Consider the following 15,377-nt stretch of genomic DNA (forward strand, 5'->3'; position numbering starts at 1 on the left):
ATCTTTGGATAAATAAATAAAACTAACGGCACATCTAAACTATCACTTTAATAGTTAATGATTATAAGAACAAACGATCAACCTTTGGGCAATCCATAAAGGTCTTATAACCAAAAATTTCGATTTACCCATAAGTATTATATTAGTTATAAGTATCAAGATTAATGGGTAATTGAATTTAAGTTCAATCATTATTTTGGAATTAATTACGTAAGGATTCGCCCGCTTTGGCGTTTAACGAATCACATACGTAATTTCAAGAAAAATTGGAAACGGTAATTTTCCTTAAGTTTCTGCCACTACGTATTATGGGTATAAACCCTTCTGTAACATAGTAAGACCGAATCCAAAGGTATCACTCTTATTTAAATACATTATGAGTCCATCAGGTATGATCGCAAAAGGTCTTCAAAAAATACAGTACATTCATGAAAGGGAGAAATGTAATTCAAATATGATTAATAAAGGAATTACAAGTTCACTGTAAATCTAAAACCAAGACTTTCACTTAACCTTTACAAGTTCAGTGCTTTTGACTAAAAGAATCCATAAATGAATTGATGAACATCTCATGATTATATTCTCTAATTTGTAGATATATTTCTTCTACATGGATTCACCTACTGAACCATACATCTACTTCACATACTGAAAGATGCATCTTATATGATTAACATTAACGAGACTCATATTTCCGTACCGTAAGTTTTGAATCATGCGTTGTAAACAGATACCACAAACATGACCAGATATAGTCATTTAGTATATTTTCTTTGTTGTCTGATTTATGTCGTTCAAGATTTGCAATTTTTAGCTTTCGCATGACGCCCTGTTATTTTGATCCCAACAAGTGGTATCAGAGCCAATGGTTCAACGAGGTTGAAGACAGGTTCAAAGTGGATCAGTTCAAGTTGCAACCAACTCGATGATAATGAAGATTTTTGTCCAAAAATAAAATAAAATCTAGAGTACTACTACATGTGGAGACAATTTTCATATATTTTCAACAATCATGCTGCTGTATATTTTTAAAACAAAAATAATTTTTAACTTATGCTTGCGTTAACGCATGAGCTCCAATTTTCAACTCATGCTTACTTTTAACGTATGAGTTCAAATTTTTAACCCTTGCTTACTTTAAACGCTTTGGCCAATTTCAAACCATGTTCACTTTTAACGCAGGGGCTCCACTTTTAACTTGTGGTCACTTGTAAAGCATAAGACTCAAATTTCAACCATACCTACTTTTAACCATGACAAGCAGCAGTGATGAAGATTATGTGCAGAAAGAGAATCAAGATTATTTTGCCAGAAAATTCAGGCCAAGGGGAGATTTGTTAGGGTTTTCCCTGAATTACCTACATTATTTGAATTTTATCATTATTGTGTTTTACTTCGTAAAGGATTTCTTGGTAGAAAAGGTTTTCTTTGTAGAAAAGGACTCTACGATATTATCCTTATTCTGGGAGGTGAAGTTTTAGACTTCTATAAATGGAAGATTTATTCTTCTCATTCATAACACAGAAAAGCATCCGCAATGCAGTCATTAAAAGAGTTTCGTTTAGGGGAAGATTATTCTCCCATAGTTTTAATGTTTTCTTTTTTATATTAGTTTTTCAATATGTAGGCCACTTGACCAAATCATATTATATTTTTAGTATATTTTCTTTGTTGTCTGATTTATCGTCATTCAAAGGTTTGCAATTATTAGCTTCCGCATGACGCTCTGTTATTTCGATCCCAACAGGATGTTCATTCAAGTATTCTTTCGGTTTACTGAAGAAGTGTCCAAAAAGAAAGGACATCAGTACGAACATTGTACTGAGTATGTAAGGCATGAACAATAATAGCATATCGAAGAAACAAGGGAACATTAATAAGGAAACAACCTGTAACTGAATGTCACTTAAGGCTGAATAACGCATGCTAACTTACATCATAAACATCATCATATCAAGTATGCATATATAAGTTGCCCGACCGTATAGGTGCGGTGTGATACTATGATTATCATTAGCCCGCGTCCAGGCCTCCCGCGTCGGGGGTAAACATCTCATGCCGCCCACTAGTGGTGTCTGCCCATGCCCTCTACTATGACATGTCATATTCTTGTCCATTTTTAAAAACTTTCATATTACATTACAAGGGGCTTGGGTGATTATTGAGCAAGAAAACCACATTTTGGATAGTGCAAGTTTAATTATTATTTTTTTGGTGCATTTGTGGTGCTTCGCGATTGTGAGGCATTAGGTTGAGATAGCGCAAGCCTGGGCTGTAGAGCATTGTGGTCACGTAATTAAGGGTTGCGATTGATCAGGGTCTGCCTGGATTGCTCTTTTCAATCGTGTTGCACCTTAACTTGTCACGGTCATGATGGAGACCTCAAATCGGACAAAAAGAAAAAAATCAGGATTTGAGTTTATTTCACCAATATTGGATTAGGTGAACTCGATTTGAGGCAATTCAAGTAGGGATTTTCTTTACAAACATTGGTTGAGTATTCTAAACACATTGTGATGTATATCATTAGTTTTTATGGATTATTACACCTAAAACATAGATTAAATTAACGAAGTGAAATTGGGGGATTTTGACCTATGGTTAGAGATGTAATTTGGGGATTTGAACATCGAATTGAGCTAATTTGTATTATCAAGATAGACCTAATTGTACTGTCATGTGTCATGTTGTGATAACCTAAACAATCATCATGCAGATATATTAAATTGGGTCCCTTTTTTCCTGTAAAATTCCATACCTCCTTCACTTTTGGGGTGGAACTCCAACAAATTTTCTTCATCTGTCACATAATTGCACTATTATGCCATGTAGTGCCTCACTTGGTATGCTTGGATTCTCCAACTTCAATTTTTTTTTCTTTTCCTTGGGCTTCTATAGTGCTTGCCTATATAAGAAGTAATGGAATGGTTTGTTAATATACAATTCCACCCATAAGTTCCATTTTTTTCCTATGGCTTTGTGCTACTTGTTCACTAAAAGTTGTTTTTGTACTTGGGCTGTTTATGTGCAATGTCTGAATGATCACAGCATACTTTCTTTCTCTCTCTTCACATACACACGCCATAGGTGAATTCATAATTTAGAATTACTGAATTAGAATGGTTATTTTCTTCCTTTTTTTTTTTTTTTTTCATATGTATATGTGGTTTTAGCTATATTTATGTTAACTTTGATCACTCGGGACTCGGGTCATTGTATATTTTGATTACTGTATATGTTAGAATGAACATAAAGCTACTTTATGCGAATGAAGGCTAATTCTCTTTCTTTGAAATTAAAGGTCGTAGGCAGATATCGATAACCACTGTAACGAAGGAATGAATCTATTAAGTGGAAAAGAGTCCTTTTAATTCTTCATTCAACTCTTACCTGGAATCCTTAGTTGACTCATCGAGATCACTTTAGAATTTAGATTCGCCTCTAACAAACGTTAACATCTTACATAAATTGGCGTGAGCTTTCCACCCGTCTAAGTTCTTTCATGGCCTTAATTTAAGCATATTCCATCACTATGTTTCTAAGAGTTGATTGTGCCCCTAGCCCCCTATGAGAAAGCTTACTTTTATGGGTGTACAATCAAACCTCTCTATAAAAGGGTCGTTTGTTTTCATATCTTTTGGTTGTTATAGTGAAATATTGTCATAAAGAACATATAATATAACATGAAAGATTGGTTTCACAAAAAACATGATCGTTATAGTGAAATGTTGTTACATATGATGGTCATTATAGAGATGTCTGACTGTATATATTTTCTAAAAGTGTTATTTTGACACCGTTTCCTTTCTCTTTTCCCGCAATGTATAGGACATATTCTAATATTGGAGTATGCTATGGAAAAATAGCCAACAATTTACCATCAGATCAAGATGTCATAAATCTATACAAGGCCAATGGGATCAGAAAGATGAGACTCTACTCTCTAGTTACAAACATCTTCAATTCTCTCAGAGGAAGTAGCATTGAGATCCTTCTTGATGTTCCAAATCAAGATCTTGAAGCACTAGCCAATTCCTCAAAAGCCAATACTTGGGTCCAAGACAACATACAAAATTATTACCCATGATGTTAAATTTAAATATATATCTATAGGAAATGAAGTTAACCCCGATACAAATACCAGTCAATATGCACGATTTGTTGGTCCTGCCATAGAAAATATTTACAATGCGTTATCAGCAGTAGGATTTCAAGATAAGATCAAGGTCTCAACCGCGACAAATTCAGGGCTCTTAGCGAACACCTACCCAACCAAAGATAGTTATATTCACGAAGAATTTAAGGGTTTTAGTAATCCCATAATCGAATTCCTAGTGCGAAATAACCTTCCAATCTTAGCTAATGTTTACCCTTATTTTGGCCATATTTATAACATGGTCGATGTCCCACTTTCTTATGCACTATTCAACCAACAAGGAACAAATTCAATAGGATGTCAAAATCTTTTTGATGCCCTTTTGGATTCTTTTTATTTTGCTATAGAGAAAGCTGGAGGACCGAATGTGGAGATTGTTGTATCTGAAAGTGGTTGGCCTGCAGAAGGAAACCCTTCAGCAACTATAGAAAATGCTCAAACTTATTATAGAAATTTGGTTAATCATGTAAAATCAGGGGCAAGAATTCCAAAGAAACCTGGAAGGATCCTAGAAACTTATTTGTTTGCAATGTTTGATGAAAATAAAAAGGAGCAGTCACAGAGAAACACTTTGGACTGTTCTATCCAAATTAGACTGCAAAATATGACCTAAAAGTTATGTATATATAACAATTAATTAACAAGAAAATTAAGAATGCTATGGTTTTCCAATTCTATGCAAATGACTCTCCTTTTCGTCTAATATATTCAGGATACATTTATCAATGTTACTTCGGTACTTTGTGTTATAAGCTATGCGTCCACCAAACAATGTATGAAGGGACCTGGTTATCTACCAGTTCGTTTATGCTTATGCAGAAATTAAATGGCACAGAATATTTACGAGGAAGACTCCTTGCTCAAGGGATTAAAAACCGCGACTTACCAAGTAGGATTTCAACACAACTACACTGAGCAAATTTCAGATTACAACTCTTGAAACCTAGGAATTAACACACTTAATCCTTCACCCTTACAATAACCCGATTGTAAGCAACTCTTGACTACCTTTAGCCAAGCACTCAACAAGGTTTGACTACCTCTAGCCAAACAAACTAATACACCTTGACTACCCCTAGACAAGAGTACCACTCAAAAGCTTGAAGAGGCGAACTACCTACAACAACTTCTTCAGAGAACATAAGCTACCTACAAAATAGCTTTCTTTGAGAAGAGTAGGTTTACAATTTATAGAAGGAAAGAACGAAAGACTTGACACTCCTAGGACTTAACCCATCTTCCGTTGTAGTAGAACGAGTCCTTGAATGTCGAAGCCTTGTTCTTGAACACACCTTGAAAGGGACTTGCACTTAAGATCTAAACAATTTTCGGATTTTCAAGAATAATGTTTCCCTTGGGATATGTTGCATATATAAGAGAAAAGGCAAGGTGAGAGTGACAAGCCATAAAACTTGGACCATTGGTCAAAACGCAACAACTTTCTTGTCATGCGTTGCTATATCGTTGTTATGCCAAAGAAATTTTTCACTTGTAATGTTGACCTTTGTACGGACGGAGATCTGATCCCTTACCTGGTCCCTCACTTGATCTCTTATGTTATAGCCCGTATCTTGTACGTTTGGAAATTTCAAAGTCGTCGTGAAAAATTAAAGGCGGACCATTATCAAAAATTATTTTGATGTACGAGTTGTCGTGAATATTATTTATGATCGTTATTATATGAAAATATTGTGGATAGGTTAAGGGCAAAAGAGGAAATTCGCACAAGGGTCCATGGTAATATTGTGGAAGGCTAAGGAAAAAATGGTAATTTCATAAGTGTTTAAGAAATTTCTTGAAATTTTAAAGGGGCCGGTGGCATGGGTAGTATGTGCCCACATTTTTATTAAATGGGGGCTAATTGTAAATCATAAAAATTTACATGGACCAAGGCTTGCACAAGAAGACATTTAGTCTTCTTTGAAACTTTGAGAAATTTGAAGAAAAAGAAGAAAATTCTAGAAAAGGGAAGAAAGGGGACATGTGACCAAAATTGAGGGGCTTAAGCATAAATATATATAAGTGATGGGAGAATTATATATATATATATATATGAACTCATCTTTTTAATTTAAGGCATAAGAAAGAAAGAAAACAAGAAGAGAGGAATATAGTGTACATTCGGCCATGGCTCTCAAAAATTCAGCCATGGGAAAGTGACTTAGGAAAATTATTTCCTTCCAATATTCTAGCTAATTTGGAGGTCCTTGTTAACATGGAGCAATTGTTGAAGTAAGAAAAGCGTTGGTTGTGCGAGTTGGAAGCTCTAGCCGAATGAAAGGTCAAGTAGAAAGAGGTATGTATTTAATCTTCTCTTCATATGTTTTGGATGGTTGTGAGTATTGTAATATGTAGATATGGGTGAAAACTATGAAAATATAGAAGTTGTGAGCGTGGTCGTATGGTTGATGCATGGTGTGAAGATAATGCATTAATTGTTCTTAGTATTGGTTGTTGTTGTAATGTATAGAAATAGATGAAAAATTCATGAAAACATGTGGTAGTTGTTGTGGCCGAATAGAGGTGTGGTTTGGCAAGTTATAGTGCCCAAATTCTATTTGATATTTTTGTTGTTGTGTTATAGATTCCATGAAGAAAAATGAAGGTTTGATGGTTTAAAATAAAGTTGTAATCATTACTTGAATATTGAGGAAGTTAATGCGGCATTTGCTTGAATTCTTATATTGCATGAAAATATGTAAAGGAGTGGGTATGGTCGGAAAAGGTGTTTTGGTAAGTTAATGTAAATTGATATTATTTGATATTCTAGTTGTCGTCGTTATGAATTATGTAATGAAGATGGAAGGTTGTTGTTGAAGTTAGTATACATGAATGATGACGAAAGGTATAGTTGTTAGTTTCTGGAATTGGAAGGTTTCGGGTAAAGTAATATGGTAATTGAGTTGTTGAATATTATGTGAATTTAAATTGAATTGAATTGAATTGAATATGAATGGAATGTTGTTAGTAAGATTGTTGGCATTGTTGTCGGTTTGGCCGAGTTGAATTCTCTGACTGTTGTGTTGTTAATGGATAAATTGGGCCGAGCCATATTCCGGGGTGGTATATTTACAGGGAGAGATCTTTATGGCAAATTTCGGCATCATAAGTGAATGTACTTGAAAGGTTAAGACAAGTATATGTCGATGAATCTAACGATAGTGTCGATCTTCTTGAATGTAGACTAACAAGTTGGACGAATAAGCGTAGCTAGTAAGGCGCGGCGCAAGTATGTTAAGGCTCGTCCCTTCTTTTTCTATGGCATGATCCGTACGTGAGACTTGATAGATGCTTCCATAACGTTCCTATTTTAAAGTTATAAGTTATGACTCCAAGTCATGAATTCTTTTAAAAGTCTATAAATGTTTTCAAAAATATTCGTTTTCTCCAAAAAATTAAATTCTATGATTCTTGTAAGCTTTTACGATTAAGACGACGAATATGATTTTTCAATGAGGATGGCAATGTCAGGATGAGAAAATATCTATGTTGAATATGTCGAGAATATGTTCCTATCATGAAATATGATAACATGAAAATATGACACTATTTCTTGATTTCTCAATTCTACGTGTGGATAATGACTAATTTAAAGATTCCAATGAATATGAAACGATGCCTTACGATCCCGTTCCATGTTTTCTTTTATGATGCTACTCTCCATTGTTAGTCTCGCCTTAAATTAATTGTTCCTTCAAGGGTGTTAGGCGCGCGAAGCCGGGTGAAGGGCCAACAATCGGTGGGGGCAAACCCGGCGGGCAAACCCAATGATGAGACAAAATTCCACATTGGTTTAGGCAAATCACGCACCGGTTTAGGCAAATCCCGCATTGGTTTAGGCAAATCACGCATTGTCTGTGCAAAATCTATATCGGTTAATGCTGTCCCGGACGCGGACTAATGATGTTATGTGATTCGACAAAGCTATGATGCCTTATGTGATGCAGCAGACACTATGTATGTATGTATGTAAAGAGAAACAAGAAGACGCACGACAGCTCGCCTTAAGAGGCACTCACGACACGCCTTTTACTATGTTACTACTCATAGTTATATCTCCTATTATATTACTATTCATGCCTTACATACTCGGTACAATGCTCGTGCGATTCCCCTCTTCTTCGGGGGCTGCGTTTGCCGCGCGGTACACCCGGACGATTAGAAGCCATGATAGAGGACGTCCCGTCAAGTTGGCAAACCCATTTGTCCCCGAGTGTCGCGCCAGAAGTCGTGCCATGCCATGATGTCTTGTTTGAAGTTAGAGACTTTGCGGACACGATCATGGGTTTCGGAGTCGGTTGTACTATGATACAAGTTCTGTACAGTTACATATTTTTATTTGATTTAAAGGCAACAAAGGAATATTTCAGCAATCTTAGTATGCATACCTGACGTAAAAAAAAAAAAAAAAAATTTGCACGTAGTAAGAGTCAGTGGGTTCGCTCGGCTCGGTTACGAAGTCGGGTACCCATCACACCCTAGTAAAGTCGGGGTGTGACAAAGTGGTATCGGAGCGAGGTCGGTCAAGTGGTTGTCTCAAAGTCGTGTCCTAGAGTCTCATGGGTGTGAAGCCGGCCACATCTATAGACATGGAGGAGGCGGGGCATCTAGGAATGGTTGACCTTTCTTTCCGTCAGATCGTGCGATAGAACCAAGACATAGGAATTAAGATTCCTTATACTAATCGTCGATTTCGTAGGCGCCCGATCGGCGGAAAAAGGCGAGGAATGATATGGAAGTCAACGAGGTGAGACCGGATGAATATATTTGTTACGTTACGCGGAGTTGGGCGCCCGGACAGAAATAGTCATACATATGCGGAAGGTGAACATCGTGAATTAAAAAGGGCAAAATGGTCAATATAGAAGAAAAGGACGTATTACGAAAATGTCTCGGAAGTTATAAAGTTTTGATTGGCTTCAGATGAGTAGTAAAGGCCATGTAAGAAAAGCGGACGCGAAAATGCCGTTGTTAAAGCACCGAATTCCACAAAAGTTTCGAGTTAAGTGCTCAAAGCGGGAGCAATTCTATGATGGTGACCCGGGAAGTTTACAAGAAATTCAACATATTTTAGACATATGAGACAAGTGAATAGCTGGAGTAACCTAAAGGGAAAACTAGAGTATATGGGATGGTGGAAACCCTAAGAGGACGCGTAAGACAAGGTAGACCGCCCGGCCCGGCGAAGCGGGATGTATGTGCGACACGGCTTCGGGAATTAGGATAGGCTTGAACAATGATTGGACGTATTTTGTGGGCTACCGATAGTAATTATATACATATATATGAGAAGAGGTAGGATATTCTAAAATGATTGTATAAGTGAATGTTGGAGTTCCGAACCGGCGTTATGGCAAGGAGGGCATTGATCGAACAAAGGAATCGAAGCCCGAGTAATAGTGAAAGTAAATGGTCCTGGTGTTATGAGGTAAGCTGTTAGTGCTTCTGCGACAGATTAAGACTGAAGGATCTAATACAGTAATAGTTGGAAAGGAAGAGGAGTGAACTAATGGAAAGCAAGGAGACCAGAGGGTACGGAAGGGGCGAACGATAAGTTAAATTGCGGCAAAAGGGAAGTAAGAAAATCTAGTGAGGGAAACCTCGAGAGAAGCTATTGACAAAGCGCGAGATTGTTTGGGTAAGGAATCAAAGTAGACATGTGAAAAGGAATGAAAGTAATAAAAGGAAACGGAAAGGAGTGTACGAGGTTTGAAGACCGATTTTGATAAAGCGGCGGAAGAATAGTGACTAAGATAGGGGAATGTGAAGTAAGAAAAAAAGTGATTAAGTTTAGCGACGATGTAATAAGACTTTGGCCTTGAAAGGTATATGAAGGAATAAATGTATGGCCATACTAGTATGGTTGCCATAGGCATGGGAGAGTCGTCTGAGAGGATGACCTAAGAAGGGGCGAGGTCAACATGTTAGAAAGGAATAGTTCACGAGCTTTTAGGACCCGTATGAAGAAGTAGCAAGAGAAAGAAGGTACTCGGCGGTTGGATATAAGGAGCCCCAAAAGGGGGGAGACCATATTATATTAGACTTCAAAAAGGAATCGCAACACTATCAAGTGTCGGGGAAGGAAATCTATTAGCTAAATCGCAGTTCAAAATATGTTGGCGTGTCATAAGAATACTTGGGAGAAAAAGTAGAAACGGCTAACAATGAGTGTACAAGCGATATACAAGGAGGATAAAAAGAGTAGTAAGTAGCCACGCCGATTGGTAAGTATAGATTGTGTACCAAAGGCATGGTTTGGTTAAGGCGGTGACGAGACAATATAACGGGGAAAAGCAAGGACTGGAGAGGACAAGAATAATGAATTGGCATAGTGAAGTAGAAAAACCTATGACATGGAGCAAGGACTCATGAAATAGTCAAGAAGTCCGATTATAAGGAAAACAAAGGTAAAGGGCAACGGGCATAAGGGAATGAAAGCGGCTATAAAAGCAACCCTCCCGAAGTATTATGACGCTAGTAGAGGTCGGTTGAACATTCGAGGACGAATGTTCTAAAGGGGAGGATGTTATAGCCCGTATCTTGTACGTTTGGAAATTTCAAAGTCGTCGTGAAAATTAAAGGCGAGACCATTATCAAAAAATTATTTTGATGTACGAGTTGTCGTGAATATTATTTATAACGTTATTAGTATGAAAATATTGTGAGAGGTTAAGGGCAAAGAGGAAATTCGCACAAGGGTCCATGGTAATATTGTGGAAGGCTAAGAAAAAAATGGTAATTTCATAAGTGTTTAAGAAATTTCTTGAAATTTTTAAAGGGGCCGTGTGGCACAGGTACGGTAGTATGTGCCCACATTTTTATTAAAAATGGGGCTAATTGTAAATCATAAAAATTTATATGGACCAAGGCTTGCACAAGAAGACATTTAGTCTTCTTTGAAACTTTGAGAAATTTGAAGAAAAAAGAAGAAAATTCTAGAAAAGGGAAGAAGTGACATGTGACCAAATTGAGGTGGCTTAAGCATAAATATATATAAGTGATGGGAGAATTATATATATATATATATATATATGAACTCATCTTTTAATTTAAGGCATAAGAAAGAAAGAAAACAAGAAGAGAGGAATATAGTGTACATTCGGCCATGGCTCTCAAAATTGAGCCATGGGAAAGTGACTTAGGAAAATTATTTCCTTCCAATATTCTAGCTAATTTGGAGGTCCTTGTTAACATGGAGCAATTGTTGAAGTAAGAAAAGCGTTGGTTGTGCAGTTGGAGTTTTCTAGCCGAATGAAAGGTCAAGTAGAAAGAGGTATGTATTTAATCTTCTCTTCATATGTTTTGGATGGTTGTGAGTATTGTAATATGTAGATATGGGTGAAAACTATGAAAATATAGAAGTTGTGAGTGTGGCCGTATGGTTGATGCATGGTGTGGAAGATAATGCATTAATTGTTCTTAGTATTGGTTGTTGTTGTAAATGTATAGAATACAAAAATTCATGAAAACATGTGTAGTTGTCAGGCCGTATCGTAGGTGTGGTTTGGCAAGTTATAGTGCCCAAATTTATTTGATATTTTTGTTGTTGTGTTATAGATTCCACGAAGAAAAACGAAGGTTTGATGGTTTAAAATAAAGTTGTAATCATTACTTGAATATTGAGGAAGTTAACGCGGCATTTGCTTGAATTTTATTGCATGAAAATATGTAAGGAGTGGGTATGGTCGGAAAAGAGGGTGTTTTGGTAAGTTAATGTAAACTGATATTATTTGATATTCTAGTTGTCGTCGTTAGAATTAATGTAAGAAGATGGAAGGTTGTTGTTGCCATAGTATACATGAATGATGACGAAAGGTAGTAGTTGTTGGAATTGGAAGGTTTCGGTAAAGTAATATGGTAATTGAGTTGTTGGAATATTATGAATTAAATTGAATTGAATTGAATTGAATATGAATGGAATGTTGCTAGTAAGATTGTCAAAATCAGTTATCGGTTCGCGAGTTGAATTCTCGATCGTTGTGTTGTTAATGGATAAATTGGGCCGAGCCATATTCCCGGGTGGTATATTTATTGGGGAGACGTCATTAAATTTCCGCACTATAAGTGAATGTACTTGAAAGGTTAAGACAAGTATATGTCGATGAATCTAACGATAGCCATACGATCTTCTTAAAATGTAGACTAACAAGTTGACGAATAAACAGTAGCTAAAAGAAGCACAGTATGTTAAGGCTCGTCCCTTCTTTCTATGGCATGATCCGTACGTGAGACTTGATAGATGCTTCCATAACGTTCCTATTTTAAAAAGTTATAAGTTATGACTCCAAGTCATGAATTCTTTTCTAAAAAGTCTATAAAATGTTTTCAAAAATATTCGTTTTCTCCAAAATTAAATTCTATGATTCTTGTAAGCTTTTACGATTAAGACGACGAATATGATTTTCAAATCAGGATGACAATGTCCAGTATGAGAAAATATCTATGTTGAATATGTCGAGAATATGTTCCTATCATGAAATATGATAACATGAAAATATGACACTATTTCTTGATTTCTCAATTCTACGTGTGGATAATGACTAATTTAAAGATTCCAATGAATAAAAACGATGCCTTACGATCCCGTTCCATGTTTTCTTTATGATGCTACTCTCCATTGTTAGTCTCGCCTTAAATTAATTGTTCCTTCAAGGTGAGAAGTCGCGAAGCGATGTAGGCCAACCCACGAGGTGGGGCAAACCCAAGTAGCGGGGCAAACCCAATGATGAGACAAAATTCCACATCGGTTTAGGCAAATCCCGTGACCGGTTTAGGCAAATCCCGCATTGGTTTAGGCAACTCGCATTGGTCTGTGCAAATCCCATATCGTGCTAATGTTGTCCCGACGCGGACTAATGATGTTATGTGATGGATCATTGTGCTATGATGCCTTACGTGGATGCATGTACTATGTATGTATGTGCGGAAGAGAAACAAGAAAGATGCACGTACTCCGCCTTTAAGAGGCACTCACGAGCACAGCCTTTTACTATGTTGCTACTCATAGTTATATCTCCTATTATATTACTATTCATGCCTACATACTCGCACAAATGCTCGCACGACCCCTCTTCTTCGGGGTCGCGTTGCTTGCCGCGTGCCACCGTACGATTAAGCTTGCGGGATACAGTGACGTCAAGCCGTTGGCAAACTCCATTTGTCCCTAGTGTCGCGAGTCGGGCCGTGGCGGGTGCCATGATGTCTTGTTTTGAAGTTAGAGACTTGCGTGCGCGCCCGCGGGTTTCGGAAAGTCAGGCTTGTACTATGATACGTTCGTACGCTACATATTTTTATTTGATTTAAAGGCAACAAAGGAATATTTTAATCTTAGTGGCGCATACCCGACGTAGAAAAAAAAAAAATTTGCACGTAGTAAGAGTTTGGGTTCGCCGCTCCGTTACGGGTCGGGTGCCCATCACACCCTAGTAAAGCCTGGTGTGAAAAGCTCTTATGATATCACAAAGTCCGAAATAACTAGACAACAATACCCCCCCCCTCCCCCCCTCCCCGCTTAATGTATCCGGTTTATATATATTTGTCAAATCATCAAAACAATAAAAATCACAAGCATAACTTATCAGTTTCCCCCTTTTTGATGATGACAAATTTCGAACTAATGTTCCTTCTGAGAACCAGATCCCACTTGTTCTTCAATGAATAGCAACCATATCATTTTATGAGGTTCTTCTCTCTTACTCCCCTTATGCATTACCAATTAACTCTTTCGTACAATTTTCCTCTACCATTTGTCACTAAGCTATTTATCATCAAGAGCAACACATTTATATTCTTTTGTATTCCCCATTTTGGCATCATCGAAAAGAGGCAAGTAAAACGAAATTTAGCGGCATAAACTCGCAGAGCTATCGCAAACAAAACGAACATAATCGGTGAAAGCAGAGCATATAAAAAGAAGTTTGGCAAGCATTGCATATTTAGCGTAAATTGCCGAAGAATTTTTTTTTTTTTTTTTATAGAAACTGTAGGATCAATCAGTAGTCTGAATAGCACAAAAGAAAATTAACCAATTGCAATGAGTACCAATGTCATTAAGAGAGAAAGTAATCGAGAGTGCTTGAGAGGAATAAAGCATTTAGCCGAAAGAGCATAGATAAGCAAGACGGGACAGATCAATTTTCGAGGACTTGGAGGATCTGCATCAACCCAGCTGGCAGCCCTTTGATCTTTGATCATTTAATCTCGTAGCCCCTCATTCGTTGCTTTAATCCGCTCTCGCCCGTAAGGCCGGCCAGCCCGCTCGCTAGTTGGACCAAGTTCTCCTCGCTGCTTTACGAACCGAGCTGAGCCGGGTACTCACAGGCGCGCAATATCCGCATTAGCCTTCTCTTAGGCTTCAATCAACTGGGAGATAGTGGACTTGTTTCCATTCCCTCCTTCCCTTGGTACGCATTCACATTCCTCCGTTGTGGACATTATAACATCCGTTTGTAATCTCCTTTCGGCGTGCCTTACCTCGTTGGTATTCAAATTGAAGACTTTACTGTGAAGAACGGCATGGTAGACCATGCTTGGTTCCGCTTCTAGCATTTGCCACCTTAATCATGTGTTCAATCTTTATAGCGGGAAAGCGAGAGGAAGTGAACCTGCTAATAACTTTAAAAGACCAGGTCCGGATGGAAGCGACACACTCCCCTCACTTTAAGCACCACTTTGTTTACAAACTCAACAAAAGTCGATATTGGCCCTCGAGTAGCTTCTTGAATAGTGTCTCTCTTTTTTTCACCGAACCTCGGGCACTATCAAAGCTTTTGAACCCATCAAAAGCCTTTCCTACAACAGTTTTTACTCCATTTGTGGGAACTCCAAGAATCTCCCCGAGTATTTTTTCATTCAATTCAAACACTACCTCATTCACAGATGTTGTTGAGTTATCGCTGCATGCAAGATTGCGTAGGAACTTCTACCTTCTCTTTGAAGACACCGGGTCGAAGAGACAAACAAGTGCTTCCACCGCTGAATTCCGTGTGCATCAATTCTTTCATTTCGCCCTCTTCCTAATAATTTTAAAAACCCTTCCCAAATAAGACTTTCTCGATTTTTCAAATTGTCCTCACTTCTTTTTCACATCTTTGTTTTGATTTCTTTTCATTGAAGAACAGTTCCTCCTTCGAACATCCTTTTCTTTTTTTTCCGGGCCGGGCACACCTCCTTTTCCCCGACTCTTCAATTTAATAGATTCAAAGGGCCCTTTCCCCAACTA

At 37.5% G+C, this 15,377-nt stretch overlaps 1 pseudogene; it reads left to right on the plus strand.

Moving 5' to 3' along the window:
• The first annotated feature begins 3,820 nt into the window (after positions 1-3,820).
• On the plus strand, positions 3,821-4,750 carry LOC132034601 (glucan endo-1,3-beta-glucosidase-like; annotated as a pseudogene).
• The last annotated feature ends 10,627 nt before the right edge of the window (positions 4,751-15,377 follow it).

This window comes from Lycium ferocissimum, chromosome 10, assembly GCF_029784015.1.
Source record: "Lycium ferocissimum isolate CSIRO_LF1 chromosome 10, AGI_CSIRO_Lferr_CH_V1, whole genome shotgun sequence".
Lineage (NCBI taxonomy): Eukaryota > Viridiplantae > Streptophyta > Magnoliopsida > Solanales > Solanaceae > Lycium > Lycium ferocissimum.